Source organism: Ascaphus truei, chromosome 19, assembly GCF_040206685.1.
Source record: "Ascaphus truei isolate aAscTru1 chromosome 19, aAscTru1.hap1, whole genome shotgun sequence".
NCBI lineage: Eukaryota > Metazoa > Chordata > Amphibia > Anura > Ascaphidae > Ascaphus > Ascaphus truei.
In genome coordinates, this window is record NC_134501.1 from 36,089,858 (window position 1) to 36,103,526 (window position 13,669).

The 13,669-nt window shown below is 56.7% G+C and overlaps 1 protein-coding gene across 1 annotated transcript in view; it reads left to right on the forward strand.

Annotated features, from left to right (window-relative positions):
- Window positions 1-2,686: 2,686 nt before the first annotated feature.
- The window catches only part of NOD2 (nucleotide binding oligomerization domain containing 2), a 155,087-nt gene continuing 144,104 nt past the window's right edge, over window positions 2,687-13,669 (forward strand). The window contains exon 1 of the mRNA XM_075577144.1: window positions 2,687-2,846. The gene's annotated coding sequence lies outside the window, so the exon portion shown is untranslated. The remainder of the gene's footprint in view (window positions 2,847-13,669) is intronic.

The window sequence follows — 13,669 nt, forward strand, 5'->3', positions numbered from 1 at the left end:
GGAAGGATGTTGATCCAGGGATTAATCCGATTGCAAATTCTTGGAGTCAGGAAGGAATTAATTTTTCCCCTAATGGGGTTATTTGTTTGCCTTCCTCTGGATCAATAAGTAAGTATAGATATAGGATAAAGTATCTGTTGTCTAAATTTAGCATAGGTTGAACTTAATGGACCTATGTCTTTTTTCAACCTCCTCTACTATGTAACTATGATTACTTAGTTATAACTAACACTGAGTAGACATACCTGTGATAACAAAATAAGCAGAAATACCTTTACACGCCAGTAATTCATTGGTATGTGAAGCTTTGTTACTTTTTATAGAGGCTGCCTGCAGTATCTGTGCTGCGCCTTCACGTGAAAGCCGATCTGATGTATTAAGGAAATCTCACCTAGCACCATCACACAGTGTAACCCAGGGGAGGTCAACTCCAGTCTTCAAGGGCCACTAACAGGTCAGGTTTTCAGGATATCTCTGCTTCAGCACAGGTGGTGCAGTCAAAGACTGAACCACTGATTGAGCCACCTGTGTTGAAGCAGGGATATCCTGAAATCCTGACCTGCTGGTAGCTCTTGAGGACTGGTGAAGTTATATGGGGATTCAGGTCTCATACTGACCTGTGTTTGCCAGACTTGTATCAGATTACCAGCTCTGCACTGATGCCTCTCACCTCCCAGAACTCTCTGCTTCTCAGCTGCAGGAGATTTCTGCAAAGAAGGAAGTTGGTACTTCAGTTTCCTCATTGGAATGTGGGTGTACACCCTAAAACAAAACTAACACACTGCCGAGCGTTCAGAAAACCCTGTGCTGTGGTCCACGTGATAATGATATACTATATATATATATATATAGTAACACCTTAAGTATGCACCTTAACCCTGGCTGTGCTCAAAGCTGTGACCATGCAGCAAGCTTAAGCCTATAGAGAACCATGTTAAAAATGGTTTTTGAGGCAAAAAGTGGCACTGTGTGCTCATTTGCATGTCATTTCCCAGAATCCCTTGCTGCAGTGGAAGTGCTGTATGCTGGGTGATAATGGTGAAAGGTGGGGTTGTAGACCTGCCTAAGACATGCAGATGAGCATACAGTTGTATTTGCATATATATATATATTGCAGACCTGTCTAAGACATGCAAATGAACATACAGTAATATTTACAGTTGGTTTATATATATATATATCAAATGGAAATATTCCTGTATGCTCATTTGCATGCCTTAGACAGGTCTGCAACCCCGCCTTTCACCATTATCACCCAGCACACTGCAGCAAGGGCTTCTGGGAAATGACATGCAAATGAGCACACAGTGCCACATTTTGTCTCAAACTCACATTACACGAACAACCCTTAAGCCAATGCATGCTGCTTTAAACACAGCTTTTAAACATAGCTAAGGATGAGATGCACAGCCAGTAAACCCACTCACAGACAGACTGTTTCGACCTTGTGGGTCTTTTCAGTGTGAGGTTGGTTGTATCATATATATATCAAATAAAAAGATAACTTGTGAGCACATTCACATGTCCTAGGCAGGTCTGCAGCCCTGCCTTTCCCCTTTATCACCTACTGTAGCATGCAGTGCTTCCACTGCAGCAAGGGATTCTGGTAAATTACAAGCAAATGAGCACAGAGTGTCACCTTTTGCCTAAAAAACCATTGTTACATGGAGCCCATATAAGCTAATGCTTGCTGTTAACACAGCTTTAAAGCACAGCCTGGGAACCAGATGCAAAGCCAGAGAAACCATTCATAGACATGTTTCAACCTTAATGGGTATCATCAGTGTGAGGTTGGTTGTACTGCTGGCTGTGCATTTTTCAAGGCTGTAGGATTTTCCTGATGTGTTTGTGTATATATATATATATATATATATATATTAATCAGCCAATCATTTTTACCTCTGAGATGTCTGATGGTTTTAGAATTACATTGCAAGCAAAAAGAACAATTCACCCGAGGCTTTGAGCACTGCCAAACAGTCTTATCTCCAAAAGACATTGGATAAAGCTTGTAAAAACACTTCCGAGCTTTTGATTACAGTGAAGATGTTTAAAAAGTATTTTAAAACGCATATAATTAATTTAAACAAATAAATGTAGGATGTGCACTCGCCCACAAATGTATCAATTAGAACTTATAGGTGCCAGGTCCAGTACCAACATCAAAATGTGACAGTCCCAATACGACAATCCTAGCTTGGACCCGCACTATAAATACTTATAGATGCCTGGCTTGTTTCTCTTTTAACGGTGTTAATCAGTCCCATTAAGAACACATATTAAACATGACTGTCCCTAGTTCAGCATCTTCCTATAAGGGATGACCGCTTCCACGACTAACCCATTCGCCGTCGGTGGGACGAGCGAACGAATACATTATTGTCAGACACGGCGGATAGCTCAATGCCGCCCCTATAACTAACTATAAAGTAATCTGTGTATTCAATGCTGAGCACTCTGGCGGCGAAGGTGTTAAATACGATTGCCTTTGTTTACGGCAGGCTCACTTACACTGTTGAGTAGTTAGTTCGTTTGTTTGCAATGTTGCAGGGATTGCACCATGAAGAGGACGTGTTTGAAAGGTGAAGCCTGTTACATAGATGGGTGTGTGGCTAGGCTGGGAGGTGCTATGCAGCGTACATAACGTGCAGTGTGGGCTGTGTATACAGTATGTACAGTAGGAGGAGTCTGGCACTTCCTCACTGTGGATGGATGTCTGTCGCCTCCAGTGTCCTCTATCTGCTAAATCCAGCGTGGGGTCCGGCTGTCTCTTATTTCCTGATGTTCTGGTGCCAATTTGGGACACAAGGTTTGACTCGGCTGCTGGCTTTTCATGGAAACATTTGGTAAGTGAAATTAAGTCTGTCCGGGGAGGCTGGAGGGGAAGCAGAGAAAGGCATGCCAGTATCCCAGTGCCCAGCCTCATGCTCTGTGCCAGTATCCCAGTGCCCAGCCTCATGCTCTGTGCCAGTATCCCAGTGCCCAGCCTCATGCTCTGTGCCAGTATCCCAGTGCCCAGCCTCATGCTCTGTGCCAGTATCCCAGTGCCCAGCCTCATGCTCTGTGCCAGTATCCCAGTGCCCAGCCTCATGCTCTGTGTCAGTATCCCAGTGCCCAGCCTCATGCTCTGTGTCAGTATCCCAGTGCCCAGCCCCATGCTCTGTGCCAGTATCCCAGTGCCCAGCCTCATGCTCTGTGCCAGTATCCCAGTGCCCAGCCCCATGCTCTGTGCCAGTATCCCAGTGCCCAGACTCATGCTCTGTGCCAGTATCCCAGTGCCCAGCCTCATGCTCTGTGTCAGTATCCCAGTGCCCAGCCTCATGCTCTGTGTCAGTATCCCAGTGCCCAGCCCCATGCTCTGTGCCAGTATCCCAGTGCTCAGCCTCATGCTATGTGCCAGTATCCCAGTGCCCAGCCCCGTGCTCTGTGCCAGTATCCCAGTGCCCAGCCTCATGCTCTGTGCCAGTATCCCAGTGCCCAGCCTCATGCTCTGTGCCAGTATCCCAGTGCCCAGCCCCGTGCTCTGTGCCAGTATCCCAGTGCCCACCTCCTGCTCTGTGCCAGTATCTCAGTGCCCAGCCTCATGCTCTGTGCCAGTATCCCAGTGCCCAGCCCCGTGCTCTGTGCCAGTATCCCAGTGCCCAGCCTCATGCTCTGTGCCAGTATCCCAGTGCCCAGCCTCATGCTCTGTGCCAGTATCCCAGTGCCCAGACCCGTGCTCTGTGCCAGTATCCCAGTGCCCAGCCTCATGCTCTGTGCCAGTATTCCAGTGCCCAGCCCATGCTCTGTGCCAGTATCCCAGTGCCCAGCCTCATGCTCTGTGCCAGTATCCCAGTGCCCAGCCTCATCCTCTGTGTCAGTATCCCAGTGCCCAGCCTCATGCTCTGTGCCAGTATCCCAGTGCCCAGCCTCATGCTCTGCGCCAGTATCCCAGTGCCCAGCCCGTGCTCTGTGCCAGTATCCCAGTGCCAGTATCCCAGTGCCCAGCCCATGCTCTGTGCCAGTATCCCAGTGCCCAGCCCATGCTCTGTGCCAGTATCCCAGTGCCCAGCCCATGATCTGTGCCAGTATCCCAGTGCCCAGCCTCATGCTCTGTGCCAGTATTCCAGTGCCCAGCCCATGCTCTGTGCCAGTATCCCAGTGCCCAGCCTCATGCTCTGTACCAGATACCCAGGTCCCAGCCCCATGCTCTGTGCCAGATACCCAGTGCCCAGCCTCATGCTCTGTGCCCAGATACCCGGTGCCCAGCCTCATGCTCTGTGCCAGATACCCAGTGCCCAGCCTCATGCTCTGTGCTAGTTACCCAGGTACCAGCCTCATGCTCTGTGCCCAGATACCCAGTGCCCAGCCTCATGCTCTGTACCAGATACCCAGTGCCCAGCCTCATGCTCTGTGCTAGTTACCCAGTGCCCAGCCTCATGCTCTGTGCCAGTATCCCAGTGCCCAGCCCATGATCTGTGCCAGTATCCCAGTGCCCAGCCTCATGCTCTGTGCCAGTATCCCAGTGCCCAGCCTCATGCTCTGTGCCAGTATCCCAGTGCCCAGCCTCATGCTCTGTGCCAGTATCCCAGTGCCCAGCCTCATGCTCTGTGCCAGTATCCCAGTGCCCAGCCTCATGCTCTGTGCCAGTATCCCAGTGCCCAGCCTCATGCTCTGTGCCAGTATCCCAGTGCCCAGCCCCGTGCTCTGTGCCAGTATCCCAGTGCCCAGCCTCATGCTCTGTGCCAGTATCCCAGTGCCCAGCCTCATGCTCTGTGCCAGTATCCCAGTGCCCAGCCTCATGCTCTGTGCCAGTATCCCAGTGCCCAGCGCCGTGCTCTGTGCCAGTATCCCAGTGCCCAGCCTCATGCTCTGTGCCAGTATCCCAGTGCCCAGCCCCGTGCTCTGTGCCAGTATTCCAGTGCCCAGCCCATGCTCTGTGCCAGTATCCCAGTGCCCAGCCCATGCTCTGTGCCAGTATCCCAGTGCCCAGCCCGTGCTCTGTGCCAGTATCCCAGTGCCCAGCCCATGATCTGTGCCAGTATCCCAGTGCCCAGCCTCATGCTCTGTGCCAGATACCCAGTGCCCAGCCTCATGCTCTGTACCAGATACCCAGGTCCCAGCCCCATGCTCTGTGCCAGATACCCAGTGCCCAGCCTCATGCTCTGTGCCCAGATACCCGGTGCCCAGCCTCATGCTCTGTGCCAGATACCCAGGTACCAGCCTTATACTCTGTGCCCAATACCCAGTGCCCAGCCTCATGCTCTGTGCCAGTATCCCAGTGCCCAGCCTCATGCTCTGTGCCAGTATCCCAGTGCCCAGCCCCGTGCTCTGTGCCAGTATCCCAGTGCCCAGCCTCATGCTCTGTGCCAGTATCCCAGTGCCCAGCCTCATGCTCTGTGCCAGTATCCCAGTGCCCAGCCTCATGCTCTGTGCCAGTATCCCAGTGCCCAGCGCCGTGCTCTGTGCCAGTATCCCAGTGCCCAGCCTCATGCTCTGTGCCAGTATCCCAGTGCCCAGCCCCGTGCTCTGTGCCAGTATTCCAGTGCCCAGCCCATGCTCTGTGCCAGTATCCCAGTGCCCAGCCCATGCTCTGTGCCAGTATCCCAGTGCCCAGCCCCGTGCTCTGTGCCAGTATCCCAGTGCCCAGCCCATGATCTGTGCCAGTTACCCAGGTCCCAGCCTCATGCTCTGTGCCAGTATTCCAGTGCCCAGCCTCATGCTCTGTACCAGATACCCAGGTCCCAGCCCCATGCTCTGTGCCAGATACCCGGTGCCCAGCCTCATGCTCTGTGCCAGATACCCAGGTACCAGCCTTATACTCTGTGCCCAATACCCAGTGCCCAGCCTCCTGCTCTGTGCCAGATACCCAGTGCACAGCCGCGTGCTCTGTGCCAAGATACCCAGTGCCCAGCCCCATGCTCTGTGCCAGATACCCAGGTACCAGCCTTATGCTCTGTGCCCAGATACCCAGTGCCCAGCCTCCTGCTTTGTGCCAAATACCCAGTGCCCAGCCGTGTGCTCTGTGCCAGTATCCCAGTGCCCAGCCTCATGCTCTGTGCCCAGATACCCAGTGCCCAGCCTCATGCTCTGTGCCCAGATACCCAGTGCCCAGCCTCATGCTCTGTACCAGATACCCAGTGCCCAGCCTCATGCTCTGTGCTAGTTACCCAGTGCCCAGCCTCATGCTCTGTGCCAGTATCCCAGTGCCCAGCCCATGATCTGTGCCAGTATCCCAGTGCCCAGCCTCATGCTCTGTGCCAGTATCCCAGTGCCCAGCCTCATGCTATGTGCCAGTATCCCAGTGCCCAGCCTCATGCTCTGTGCCAGTATCCCAGTGCCCAGCCTCATGCTCTGTGCCAGTATCCCAGTGCCCAGCCTCATGCTCTGTGCCAGTATCCCAGTGCCCAGCCTCATGCTCTGTGCCAGTATCCCAGTGCCCAGCCTCATGCTCTGTGCCAGTATCCCAGTGCCCAGCCTCATGCTCTGTGCCAGTATCCCAGTGCCCAGCCTCATGCTCTGTGCCAGTATCCCAGTGCCCAGCCTCATGCTCTGTGCCAGTATCCCAGTGCCCAGCCCCGTGCTCTGTGCCAGTATCCCAGTGCCCAGCCTCATGCTCTGTGCCAGTATCCCAGTGCCCAGCCTCATGCTCTGTGCCAGTATCCCAGTGCCCAGCGCCGTGCTCTGTGCCAGTATCCCAGTGCCCAGCCTCATGCTCTGTGCCAGTATCCCAGTGCCCAGCCCCGTGCTCTGTGCCAGTATTCCAGTGCCCAGCCCATGCTCTGTGCCAGTATCCCAGTGCCCAGCCCATGCTCTGTGCCAGTATCCCAGTGCCCAGCCCCGTGCTCTGTGCCAGTATCCCAGTGCCCAGCCCATGATCTGTGCCAGTATCCCAGTGCCCAGCCTCATGCTCTGTGCCAGATACCCAGTGCCCAGCCTCATGCTCTGTGCCATATTCCCAGTGCCCAGCCTCATGCTCTGTGCCAGTATCCCAGTGCCCAGCCTCATGCTCTGTGCCAGTATTCCAGTGCCCAGCCGCATGCTCTGTGCCAGTATCCCAGTGTCCAGCCTCATGCTCTGTGCCAGTATCCCAGTGCCCAGCCTCATGCTCTGTGCCAGTATCCCAGTGTCCAGCCTCATGCTCTGTGCCAGTATTCCAGTGCCCAGCCGCATGCTCTGTGCCAGTATCCCTGTGCCCAGCCCCATGCTCTGTGCCAGTATCCCAGTGCCCAGCCTCATGATCTGTGCCAGTATTCCAGTGCCCAGCCTCATGATCTGTGCCAGTATTCCAGTGCCCAGCCTCATGCTCTGTACCAGATACCCAGGTCCCAGCCCCATGCTCTGTGCCAGATACCCAGTGCCCAGTCTCATGCTCTGTGCCAGTATCCCAGGTCCCAGCCTCCTGCTCTTTGCCCAGATACCCAGGTCCCAGCCTCATGCTCTGTGCCCAGATACCCGGTGCCCAGACTCATGCTCTGTGTCCAGATACCCAGGTCCCAGCCTCATGCTCTGTGCCAGATACCCAGGTACCAGCCTTATACTCTGTGCCCAGATACCAAGTGCCCAGCCTCATGCTCTGTGCTAGTTACCCAGTGCCCAGCCTCATGCTCTGTGCTAGTTACCCAGTGCCCAGCCTCCTGCTTTGTGCCAAATACCCAGTGCCCAGCCGTGTGCTCTGTGCCAGTATCCCAGTGCCCAGCCTCATGCTCTGTGCCAGATACCCAGTGCCCAGCCTCATGCTCTGTGCCCAGATACCCAGTGCCCAGCCTCATGCTCTGTGCCCAGATACCCAGTGCCCAGCCTCATGCTCTGTGCCCAGATACCCAGTGCCCAGCCTCATGCTCTGTGCCCAGATACCCAGGTCCCAGCCTCCTGCTCTGTGCCCAGATACCCAGGTCCCAGCCTCATGCTCTGTGCCAGATACCCAGTGCCCAGCCTCATGCTCTGTGCTAGTTACCCAGTGCCCAGCCTCATGCTCTGTGCCAGATACCCAGTGCCCAGCCTCATGCTCTGTGCCAGTATCCCAGTGCCCAGCCTCATGCTCTGTGCCAGTATCCCAGTGCCCAGCCTCATGCTCTGTGCCAGTATCCCAGTGCCCAGCCTCATGCTCTGTGCCAGTATCCCAGTGCCCAGCCTCATGCTCTGTGCCAGTATCCCAGTGCCCAGCCTCATGCTCTGTGCCAGTATCCCAGTGCCCAGCCTCATGCTCTGTGCCAGTATCCCAGTGCCCAGCCTCATGCTCTGTGCCAGTATCCCAGTGCCCAGCCTCATGCTCTGTGCCATTATCCCAGTGCCCAGCCCATGATCTGTGCCAGTATCCCAGTGCCCAGCCTCATGCTCTGTGCCAGTATCCCAGTGCCCAGCCTCATGCTCTGTTCCAGTATCCCAGTGCCCAGCCTCATGCTCTGTGCCAGTATCCCAGTGCCCAGCCTCATGCTCTGTGCCAGTATCCCAGTGCCCAGCCTCATGCTCTGTGCCAGTATCCCAGTGCCCAGCCCCGTGCTCTGTGCCAGTATCCCAGTGCCCAGCCTCATGCTCTGTGCCAGTATCCCAGTGCCCAGCCCATGCTCTGTGCCAGTATCCCAGTGCCCAGCCTCATGCTCTGTGCCAGTATCCCAGTGCCCAGCCTCATCCTCTGTGTCAGTATCCCAGTGCCCAGCCTCATGCTCTGTGCCAGTATCCCAGTGCCCAGCCTCATGCTCTGCGCCAGTATCCCAGTGCCCAGCCCCGTGCTCTGTGCCAGTATCCCAGTGCCAGTATCCCAGTGCCCAGCCCATGCTCTGTGCCAGTATCCCAGTGCCCAGCCCATGCTCTGTGCCAGTATCCCAGTGCCCAGCCCATGATCTGTGCCAGTATCCCAGTGCCCAGCCTCATGCTCTGTGCCAGTATTCCAGTGCCCAGCCCATGCTCTGTGCCAGTATCCCAGTGCCCAGCCTCATGCTCTGTGCCAGTATTCCAGTGCCCAGCCTCATGCTCTGTACCAGATACCCAGGTCCCAGCCCCATGCTCTGTGCCAGATACCCAGTGCCCAACCTCATGCTCTGTGCCAGATATCCAGTGCCCAGCCTCATGCTCTGTGCCCAGATACCAGGTCCCAGCCTCATGCTCTGTGTCCAGATACCCAGGTCCCAGCCTCATGCTCTGTGCCCAGATACCCGGTGCCCAGACTCATGCTCTGTGTCCAGATACCCAGGTCCCAGCCTCATGCTCTGTGCCAGATACCCAGGTACCAGCCTTATACTCTGTGCCCAATACCCAGTGCCCAGCCTCCTGCTCTGTGCCAGATACCCAGTGCCCAGCCCCATGCTCTGTGCCAGATACCCAGGTACCAGCCTTATGCTCTGTGCCAGATACCCAGGTACCAGCCTTAAGCTCTGTGCCCAGATACCCAGTGCCCAGCCTCCTGCTTTGTGCCAAATACCCAGTGCCCAGCCGTGTGCTCTGTGCCAGTATCCCAGTGCCCAGCCTCATGCTCTGTGCCCAGATACCCAGTGCCCAGCCTCATGCTCTGTGCCAGATACCCAGTGCCCAGCCTCATGCTCTGTGCCAGTATCCCAGTGCCCAGCCTCATGCTCTGTGCCAGTATCCCAGTGCCCAGCCTCATGCTCTGTGCCAGTATCCCAGTGCCCAGCCCATGATCTGTGCCAGTATCCCAGTGCCCAGCCTCATGCTCTGTGCCAGTATCCCAGTGCCCAGCCTCATGCTATGTGCCAGTATCCCAGTGCCCAGCCTCATGCTCTGTGCCAGTATCCCAGTGTCCAGCCTCATGCTCTGTGCCAGTATCCCAGTGCCCAGCCTCATGCTCTGTGCCAGTATCCCAGTGCCCAGCCTCATGCTCGGTGCCAGTATCCCAGTGCCCAGCCTCATGCTCTGTGCCAGTATCCCAGTGCCCAGCCTCATGCTCTGTGCCAGTATCCCAGTGCCCAGCCCCGTGCTCTGTGCCAGTATCCCAGTGCCCAGCCTCATGCTCTGTGCCAGTATCCCAGTGCCCAGCCTCATGCTCTGTGCCAGTATCCCAGTGCCCAGCCTCATGCTCTGTGCCAGTAGCCCAGTGCCCAGCGCCGTGCTCTGTGCCAGTATCCCAGTGCCCAGCCTCATGCTCTGTGCCAGTATCCCAGTGCCCAGCCTCATGCTCTGTGCCAGTATCCCAGTGCCCAGCCCATGCTCTGTGCCAGTATTCCAGTGCCCAGCCCATGCTCTGTGCCAGTATCCCAGTGCCCAGCCCCGTGCTCTGTGCCAGTATCCCAGTGCCCAGCCCATGATCTGTGCCAGTATCCCAGTGCCCAGCCTCATGCTCTGTGCCAGATACCCAGTGCCCAGCCTCATGCTCTGTGCCATATTCCCAGTGCCCAGCCTCATGCTCTGTGCCAGTATCCCAGTGCCCAGCCTCATGCTCTGTGCCAGTATCCCAGTGTCCAGCCTCATGCTCTGTGCCAGTATTCCAGTGCCCAGCCGCATGCTCTGTGCCAGTATCCCTGTGCCCAGCCCCATGCTCTGTGCCAGTATCCCAGTGCCCAGCCTCATGATCTGTGCCAGTATTCCAGTGCCCAGCCTCATGCTCTGTACCAGATACCCAGGTCCCAGCCCCATGCTCTGTGCCAGATACCCAGTGCCCAGCCTCATGCTCTGTGCCCAGATACCAGGTCCCAGCCTCATGCTCTGTGCCCAGATACCAGTGCCCAGTCTCATGCTCTGTGCCCAGATACCAGGTCCCAGTCTCCTGCTCTGTGCCCAGATACCCAGGTCCCAGCCTCATGCTCTGTGCCAGATACCCAGTGCCCAGCCTCATGCTCTGTGCCCAGATACCAGGTCCCAGCCTCATGCTCTGTGCCCAGATACCCGGTGCCCAGACTCATGCTCTGTGCCAGATACCCAGGTACCAGCCTTATACTCTGTGCCCAGATACCAAGTGCCCAGCCTCATGCTCTGTGCTAGTTACCCAGGTCCCAGCCTCATGCTCTGTGCTAGTTACCCAGTGCCCAGCCTCCTGCTCTGTGCCAGTATCCCAGTGCCCAGCCTCCTGCTCTGTGCCAGATACCCAGTGCACAGCCTCATGCTCTGTGCCAGATACCCAGTGCCCAGCCTCATGCTCTGTGCCCAGATACCCAGGTCCCAGCCTCCTGCTCTGTGCCCAGATACCCAGGTCCCAGCCTCATGCTCTGTGCCAGATACCCAGTGCCCAGCCTCATGCTCTGTGCCAGTATCCCAGTGCCCAGCCTCATGCTCTGTGCCAGTATCCCAGTGCCCAGCCTCATGCTCTGTGCCAGTATCCCAGTGCCCAGCCTCATGCTCTGTGCCAGTATCCCAGTGCCCAGCCTCATGCTCTGTGCCAGTATCCCAGTGCCCAGCCCATGATCTGTGCCAGTATCCCAGTGCCCAGCCTCATGCTCTGTGCCAGTAGCCCAGTGCCCAGCCTCATGCTCTGTGCCAGTATCCCAGTGCCCAGCCTCATGCTCTGTGCCAGTATCCCAGTGCCCAGCCTCATGCTCTGTGCCAGTATCCCAGTGCCCAGCCCATGATCTGTGCCAGTATCCCAGTGCCCAGCCTCATGCTCTGTGCCAGTATCCCAGTGCCCAGCCTCATGCTCTGTGCCAGTATCCCAGTGCCCAGCCTCATGCTCTGTGCCAGTATCCCAGTGCCCAGCCTCATGCTCTGTGCCAGTATCCCAGTGCCCAGCCTCATGCTCTGTGCCAGTATCCCAGTGCCCAGCCCATGATCTGTGCCAGTATCCCAGTGCCCAGCCTCATGCTCTGTGCCAGTATCCCAGTGCCCAGCCTCATGCTATGTGCCAGTATCCCAGTGCCCAGCCTCATGCTCTGTGCCAGTATCCCAGTGCCCAGCCTCATGCTCTGTGCCAGTATCCCAGTGCCCAGCCTCATGCTCTGTGCCAGTATCCCAGTGCCCAGCCTCATGCTCTGTGCCAGTATCCCAGTGCCCAGCCTCATGCTCTGTGCCAGTATCCCAGTGCCCAGCCTCATGCTCTGTGCCAGTATCCCAGTGCCCAGCCTCATGCTCTGTGCCAGTATCCCAGTGCCCAGCCTCATGCTCTGTGCCAGTATCCCAGTGCCCAGCCCCGTGCTCTGTGCCAGTATCCCAGTGCCCAGCCTCATGCTCTGTGCCAGTATCCCAGTGCCCAGCCTCATGCTCTGTGCCAGTATCCCAGTGCCCAGCCTCATGCTCTGTGCCAGTATCCCAGTGCCCAGCGCCGTGCTCTGTGCCAGTATCCCAGTGCCCAGCCTCATGCTCTGTGCCAGTATCCCAGTGCCCAGCCCCGTGCTCTGTGCCAGTATTCCAGTGCCCAGCCCATGCTCTGTGCCAGTATCCCAGTGCCCAGCCCATGCTCTGTGCCAGTATCCCAGTGCCCAGCCCCGTGCTCTGTGCCAGTATCCCAGTGCCCAGCCCATGATCTGTGCCAGTATCCCAGTGCCCAGCCTCATGCTCTGTGCCAGATACCCAGTGCCCAGCCTCATGCTCTGTGCCATATTCCCAGTGCCCAGCCTCATGCTCTGTGCCAGTATCCCAGTGCCCAGCCTCATGCTCTGTGCCAGTATTCCAGTGCCCAGCCGCATGCTCTGTGCCAGTATCCCAGTGTCCAGCCTCATGCTCTGTGCCAGTATCCCAGTGCCCAGCCTCATGCTCTGTGCCAGTATCCCAGTGTCCAGCCTCATGCTCTGTGCCAGTATTCCAGTGCCCAGCCGCATGCTCTGTGCCAGTATCCCTGTGCCCAGCCCCATGCTCTGTGCCAGTATCCCAGTGCCCAGCCTCATGATCTGTGCCAGTATTCCAGTGCCCAGCCTCATGATCTGTGCCAGTATTCCAGTGCCCAGCCTCATGCTCTGTACCAGATACCCAGGTCCCAGCCCCATGCTCTGTGCCAGATACCCAGTGCCCAGTCTCATGCTCTGTGCCAGTATCCCAGGTCCCAGCCTCCTGCTCTTTGCCCAGATACCCAGGTCCCAGCCTCATGCTCTGTGCCCAGATACCCGGTGCCCAGACTCATGCTCTGTGTCCAGATACCCAGGTCCCAGCCTCATGCTCTGTGCCAGATACCCAGGTACCAGCCTTATACTCTGTGCCCAGATACCAAGTGCCCAGCCTCATGCTCTGTGCTAGTTACCCAGTGCCCAGCCTCATGCTCTGTGCTAGTTACCCAGTGCCCAGCCTCCTGCTTTGTGCCAAATACCCAGTGCCCAGCCGTGTGCTCTGTGCCAGTATCCCAGTGCCCAGCCTCATGCTCTGTGCCAGATACCCAGTGCCCAGCCTCATGCTCTGTGCCCAGATACCCAGTGCCCAGCCTCATGCTCTGTGCCCAGATACCCAGTGCCCAGCCTCATGCTCTGTGCCCAGATACCCAGTGCCCAGCCTCATGCTCTGTGCCCAGATACCCAGGTCCCAGCCTCCTGCTCTGTGCCCAGATACCCAGGTCCCAGCCTCATGCTCTGTGCCAGATACCCAGTGCCCAGCCTCATGCTCTGTGCTAGTTACCCAGTGCCCAGCCTCATGCTCTGTGCCAGATACCCAGTGCCCAGCCTCATGCTCTGTGCCAGTATCCCAGTGCCCAGCCTCATGCTCTGTGCCAGTATCCCAGTGCCCAGCCTCATGCTCTGTGCCAGTATCCCAGTGCCCAGCCTCATGCTCTGTGCCAGTATCCCAGTGCCCAGCCTCATGCTCTGTGCCAGTATCCCAGTGC